The following is a 6,840-nucleotide window of genomic DNA, read 5'->3' as shown; positions in this document are numbered from 1 at the left end:
CAATACATAACATAAAATAATATAGAAAAAGTATTAGAGAATATTTTACTGGGGCTGTTTCTCAGACTATAGAAGGAGCTATTTTTCTATTTTAATTTTCTCCCCGAAATGGGGAGTGAGCCGATCCTGGAGGTACTGCAATACCAGGCCAACTCGTGGCAAGAGCGGTGCAAGCACCTAACATCTCACCTAGTTGCAAAAATCAGTTTAATATCGAAGTACCCACATGGGGTACGTATCAGATATTAAGCTGATAAGAACAGATACTACACTTTGATCTTAGCCAAAAGGCCGAGAAGCGATACTCAAATGTTTCCGAGTTTCCAAAGCCTATAAATCCTATGTCTTACTCAGACACGGTGTTTTAATTTTAAAACAAGCTACACAAATTTTGCAAATGTATATACAAAAAGCACACGAAACACGAGATCTTGCTTTGCTTTAATTACCCAACAGCATGAAACGATTTCTGCATGACAAAACTGGTGTGAAAATAAAAAAAGCGGCTTGTGAAATACGGCAAGTCGCAATAAAAGGGAGAATGCATTTTTAAACGTATGTCATACGTATACGTATTCGTATTTAATCTTAATCGAACAAAACAACATGACAATTTTAATTCATTCTATGTCCGACGAACGCAGATTTCAAAGCCTTGAAAATTTCATTGATCACAAAATAAATTCAACGCTTTTTCACAATCAGCACGGACTTTTCACTCTGTCGTTTAAATAAAAAACACACAAACAGTTCATCTGTTCTATTTTTTAAAGGAATTAACCGGTACAGCTATGTTTAAATTAATTTTAAAAGGAGGAAAAAACTTACCGGCCGACTGTAGTTTCCATCGTTTGCCCTCGTTCTGAGGCGACGTCGCTATTAACGATGATTGAAACAGTAGAAGGGGACGTAATTCTTTTCCCCGCGTTTTTCCGTAACGCTAAAAATTTATATAGAGTTTGTTTTAAAGGAACGAGAATACATTATTACACTGACATATGCTGTTATGAATACAAGCGAGAGAGAGAAAGAGAAAAAAAAAAACCCATCACATTATTAGAAAAGAAAAAAATACTTTTCAGAGAACAGACATAAACAAATAAAATAATATGCGATTTATTTTACATGCGCGAGAAGTAGAATTAATTTACAACAATGAGTAAAACTATACAATACATAACATAAAATAATATAGAAAAAGTATTAGAGAATATTTTACTGGGGCTGTTTCTCAGACTATAGAAGGAGCTATTTTTCTATTTTAATTTTCTCCCCGAAATGGGGAGTGAGCCGATCCTGGAGGTACTGCAATACCAGGCCAACTCGTGGCAAGAGCGGTGCAAGCACCTAACATCTCACCTAGTTGCAAAAATCAGTTTAATATCGAAGTACCCACATGGGGTACGTATCAGATATTAAGCTGATAAGAACAGATACTACACTTTGATCTTAGCCAAAAGGCCGAGAAGCGATACTCAAATGTTTCCGAGTTTCCAAAGCCTATAAATCCTATGTCTTACTCAGACACGGTGTTTTAATTTTAAAACAAGCTACACAAATTTTGCAAATGTATATACAAAAAGCACACGAAACACGAGATCTTGCTTTGCTTTAATTACCCAACAGCATGAAACGATTTCTGCATGACAAAACTGGTGTGAAAATAAAAAAAGCGGCTTGTGAAATACGGCAAGTCGCAATAAAAGGGAGAATGCATTTTTAAACGTATGTCATACGTATACGTATTCGTATTTAATCTTAATCGAACAAAACAACATGACAATTTTAATTCATTCTATGTCCGACGAACGCAGATTTCAAAGCCTTGAAAATTTCATTGATCACAAAATAAATTCAACGCTTTTTCACAATCAGCACGGACTTTTCACTCTGTCGTTTAAATAAAAAACACACAAACAGTTCATCTGTTCTATTTTTTAAAGGAATTAACCGGTACAGCTATGTTTAAATTAATTTTAAAAGGAGGAAAAAACTTACCGGCCGACTGTAGTTTCCATCGTTTGCCCTCGTTCTGAGGCGACGTCGCTATTAACGATGATTGAAACAGTAGAAGGGGACGTAATTCTTTTCCCCGCGTTTTTCCGTAACGCTAAAAATTTATATAGAGTTTGTTTTAAAGGAACGAGAATACATTATTACACTGACATATGCTGTTATGAATACAAGCGAGAGAGAGAAAGAGAAAAAAAAAAACCCATCACATTATTAGAAAAGAAAAAAATACTTTTCAGAGAACAGACATAAACAAATAAAATAATATGCGATTTATTTTACATGCGCGAGAAGTAGAATTAATTTACAACAATGAGTAAAACTATACAATACATAACATAAAATAATATAGAAAAAGTATTAGAGAATATTTTACTGGGGCTGTTTCTCAGACTATAGAAGGAGCTATTTTTCTATTTTAATTTTCTCCCCGAAATGGGGAGTGAGCCGATCCTGGAGGTACTGCAATACCAGGCCAACTCGTGGCAAGAGCGGTGCAAGCACCTAACATCTCACCTAGTTGCAAAAATCAGTTTAATATCGAAGTACCCACATGGGGTACGTATCAGATATTAAGCTGATAAGAACAGATACTACACTTTGATCTTAGCCAAAAGGCCGAGAAGCGATACTCAAATGTTTCCGAGTTTCCAAAGCCTATAAATCCTATGTCTTACTCAGACACGGTGTTTTAATTTTAAAACAAGCTACACAAATTTTGCAAATGTATATACAAAAAGCACACGAAACACGAGATCTTGCTTTGCTTTAATTACCCAACAGCATGAAACGATTTCTGCATGACAAAACTGGTGTGAAAATAAAAAAAGCGGCTTGTGAAATACGGCAAGTCGCAATAAAAGGGAGAATGCATTTTTAAACGTATGTCATACGTATACGTATTCGTATTTAATCTTAATCGAACAAAACAACATGACAATTTTAATTCATTCTATGTCCGACGAACGCAGATTTCAAAGCCTTGAAAATTTCATTGATCACAAAATAAATTCAACGCTTTTTCACAATCAGCACGGACTTTTCACTCTGTCGTTTAAATAAAAAACACACAAACAGTTCATCTGTTCTATTTTTTAAAGGAATTAACCGGTACAGCTATGTTTAAATTAATTTTAAAAGGAGGAAAAAACTTACCGGCCGACTGTAGTTTCCATCGTTTGCCCTCGTTCTGAGGCGACGTCGCTATTAACGATGATTGAAACAGTAGAAGGGGACGTAATTCTTTTCCCCGCGTTTTTCCGTAACGCTAAAAATTTATATAGAGTTTGTTTTAAAGGAACGAGAATACATTATTACACTGACATATGCTGTTATGAATACAAGCGAGAGAGAGAAAGAGAAAAAAAAAAACCCATCACATTATTAGAAAAGAAAAAAATACTTTTCAGAGAACAGACATAAACAAATAAAATAATATGCGATTTATTTTACATGCGCGAGAAGTAGAATTAATTTACAACAATGAGTAAAACTATACAATACATAACATAAAATAATATAGAAAAAGTATTAGAGAATATTTTACTGGGGCTGTTTCTCAGACTATAGAAGGAGCTATTTTTCTATTTTAATTTTCTCCCCGAAATGGGGAGTGAGCCGATCCTGGAGGTACTGCAATACCAGGCCAACTCGTGGCAAGAGCGGTGCAAGCACCTAACATCTCACCTAGTTGCAAAAATCAGTTTAATATCGAAGTACCCACATGGGGTACGTATCAGATATTAAGCTGATAAGAACAGATACTACACTTTGATCTTAGCCAAAAGGCCGAGAAGCGATACTCAAATGTTTCCGAGTTTCCAAAGCCTATAAATCCTATGTCTTACTCAGACACGGTGTTTTAATTTTAAAACAAGCTACACAAATTTTGCAAATGTATATACAAAAAGCACACGAAACACGAGATCTTGCTTTGCTTTAATTACCCAACAGCATGAAACGATTTCTGCATGACAAAACTGGTGTGAAAATAAAAAAAGCGGCTTGTGAAATACGGCAAGTCGCAATAAAAGGGAGAATGCATTTTTAAACGTATGTCATACGTATACGTATTCGTATTTAATCTTAATCGAACAAAACAACATGACAATTTTAATTCATTCTATGTCCGACGAACGCAGATTTCAAAGCCTTGAAAATTTCATTGATCACAAAATAAATTCAACGCTTTTTCACAATCAGCACGGACTTTTCACTCTGTCGTTTAAATAAAAAACACACAAACAGTTCATCTGTTCTATTTTTTAAGGAATTAACCGGTACAGCTATGTTTAAATTAATTTTAAAAGGAGGAAAAAACTTACCGGCCGACTGTAGTTTCCATCGTTTGCCCTCGTTCTGAGGCGACGTCGCTATTAACGATGATTGAAACAGTAGAAGGGGACGTAATTCTTTTCCCCGCGTTTTTCCGTAACGCTAAAAATTTATATAGAGTTTGTTTTAAAGGAACGAGAATACATTATTACACTGACATATGCTGTTATGAATACAAGCGAGAGAGAGAAAGAGAAAAAAAAAACCCATCACATTATTAGAAAAGAAAAAAATACTTTTCAGAGAACAGACATAAACAAATAAAATAATATGCGATTTATTTTACATGCGCGAGAAGTAGAATTAATTTACAACAATGAGTAAAACTATACAATACATAACATAAAATAATATAGAAAAAGTATTAGAGAATATTTTACTGGGGCTGTTTCTCAGACTATAGAAGGAGCTATTTTTCTATTTTAATTTTCTCCCCGAAATGGGGAGTGAGCCGATCCTGGAGGTACTGCAATACCAGGCCAACTCGTGGCAAGAGCGGTGCAAGCACCTAACATCTCACCTAGTTGCAAAAATCAGTTTAATATCGAAGTACCCACATGGGGTACGTATCAGATATTAAGCTGATAAGAACAGATACTACACTTTGATCTTAGCCAAAAGGCCGAGAAGCGATACTCAAATGTTTCCGAGTTTCCAAAGCCTATAAATCCTATGTCTTACTCAGACACGGTGTTTTAATTTTAAAACAAGCTACACAAATTTTGCAAATGTATATACAAAAAGCACACGAAACACGAGATCTTGCTTTGCTTTAATTACCCAACAGCATGAAACGATTTCTGCATGACAAAACTGGTGTGAAAATAAAAAAAGCGGCTTGTGAAATACGGCAAGTCGCAATAAAAGGGAGAATGCATTTTTAAACGTATGTCATACGTATACGTATTCGTATTTAATCTTAATCGAACAAAACAACATGACAATTTTAATTCATTCTATGTCCGACGAACGCAGATTTCAAAGCCTTGAAAATTTCATTGATCACAAAATAAATTCAACGCTTTTTCACAATCAGCACGGACTTTTCACTCTGTCGTTTAAATAAAAAACACACAAACAGTTCATCTGTTCTATTTTTTAAAGGAATTAACCGGTACAGCTATGTTTAAATTAATTTTAAAAGGAGGAAAAAACTTACCGGCCGACTGTAGTTTCCATCGTTTGCCCTCGTTCTGAGGCGACGTCGCTATTAACGATGATTGAAACAGTAGAAGGGGACGTAATTCTTTTCCCCGCGTTTTTCCGTAACGCTAAAAATTTATATAGAGTTTGTTTTAAAGGAACGAGAATACATTATTACACTGACATATGCTGTTATGAATACAAGCGAGAGAGAGAAAGAGAAAAAAAAAAAACCCATCACATTATTAGAAAAGAAAAAAAATACTTTTCAGAGAACAGACATAAACAAATAAAATAATATGCGATTTATTTTACATGCGCGAGAAGTAGAATTAATTTACAACAATGAGTAAAACTATACAATACATAACATAAAATAATATAGAAAAAGTATTAGAGAATATTTTACTGGGGCTGTTTCTCAGACTATAGAAGGAGCTATTTTTCTATTTTAATTTTCTCCCCGAAATGGGGAGTGAGCCGATCCTGGAGGTACTGCAATACCAGGCCAACTCGTGGCAAGAGCGGTGCAAGCACCTAACATCTCACCTAGTTGCAAAAATCAGTTTAATATCGAAGTACCCACATGGGGTACGTATCAGATATTAAGCTGATAAGAACAGATACTACACTTTGATCTTAGCCAAAAGGCCGAGAAGCGATACTCAAATGTTTCCGAGTTTCCAAAGCCTATAAATCCTATGTCTTACTCAGACACGGTGTTTTAATTTTAAAACAAGCTACACAAATTTTGCAAATGTATATACAAAAAGCACACGAAACACGAGATCTTGCTTTGCTTTAATTACCCAACAGCATGAAACGATTTCTGCATGACAAAACTGGTGTGAAAATAAAAAAAGCGGCTTGTGAAATACGGCAAGTCGCAATAAAAGGGAGAATGCATTTTTAAACGTATGTCATACGTATACGTATTCGTATTTAATCTTAATCGAACAAAACAACATGACAATTTTAATTCATTCTATGTCCGACGAACGCAGATTTCAAAGCCTTGAAAATTTCATTGATCACAAAATAAATTCAACGCTTTTTCACAATCAGCACGGACTTTTCACTCTGTCGTTTAAATAAAAAACACACAAACAGTTCATCTGTTCTATTTTTTAAAGGAATTAACCGGTACAGCTATGTTTAAATTAATTTTAAAAGGAGGAAAAAACTTACCGGCCGACTGTAGTTTCCATCGTTTGCCCTCGTTCTGAGGCGACGTCGCTATTAACGATGATTGAAACAGTAGAAGGGGACGTAATTCTTTTCCCCGCGTTTTTCCGTAACGCTAAAAATTTATATAGAGTTTGTTTTAAAGGAACGAGAATACATTATTAC

At 34.9% G+C, this 6,840-nt stretch overlaps 6 non-coding genes across 6 annotated transcripts; all 6 read right to left on the bottom strand.

The window, feature by feature from the left end:
- Positions 1 to 110: 110 nt before the first annotated feature.
- On the bottom strand, positions 111 to 303 carry LOC134703239 (U2 spliceosomal RNA). Its single transcript, XR_010104852.1, has one exon. It is a non-coding gene; the product is annotated as a U2 spliceosomal RNA (small nuclear RNA).
- Positions 304 to 1,280: 977 nt separating this feature from the next.
- LOC134703238 (U2 spliceosomal RNA) lies at positions 1,281 to 1,473 on the bottom strand. The gene has a single exon (XR_010104851.1). It is a non-coding gene; the product is annotated as a U2 spliceosomal RNA (small nuclear RNA).
- A 977-nt stretch (positions 1,474 to 2,450) lies between these two features.
- On the bottom strand, positions 2,451 to 2,643 carry LOC134703237 (U2 spliceosomal RNA). Its single transcript, XR_010104850.1, has one exon. It is a non-coding gene; the product is annotated as a U2 spliceosomal RNA (small nuclear RNA).
- Positions 2,644 to 3,620: 977 nt separating this feature from the next.
- Positions 3,621 to 3,813, bottom strand: LOC134703236 (U2 spliceosomal RNA). Its single transcript, XR_010104849.1, has one exon. It is a non-coding gene; the product is annotated as a U2 spliceosomal RNA (small nuclear RNA).
- Positions 3,814 to 4,788: 975 nt separating this feature from the next.
- LOC134703235 (U2 spliceosomal RNA) lies at positions 4,789 to 4,981 on the bottom strand. The gene has a single exon (XR_010104848.1). It is a non-coding gene; the product is annotated as a U2 spliceosomal RNA (small nuclear RNA).
- Positions 4,982 to 5,960: 979 nt separating this feature from the next.
- Positions 5,961 to 6,153, bottom strand: LOC134703234 (U2 spliceosomal RNA). The gene has a single exon (XR_010104847.1). It is a non-coding gene; the product is annotated as a U2 spliceosomal RNA (small nuclear RNA).
- Positions 6,154 to 6,840: the final 687 nt, after the last annotated feature.

This window comes from Mytilus trossulus, unplaced genomic scaffold (assembly GCF_036588685.1).
Source record: "Mytilus trossulus isolate FHL-02 unplaced genomic scaffold, PNRI_Mtr1.1.1.hap1 h1tg000922l__unscaffolded, whole genome shotgun sequence".
NCBI classification, from domain to species: Eukaryota; Metazoa; Mollusca; class Bivalvia; order Mytilida; family Mytilidae; genus Mytilus; species Mytilus trossulus.
This window is presented reverse-complemented; position numbering and strand designations above follow the sequence as displayed.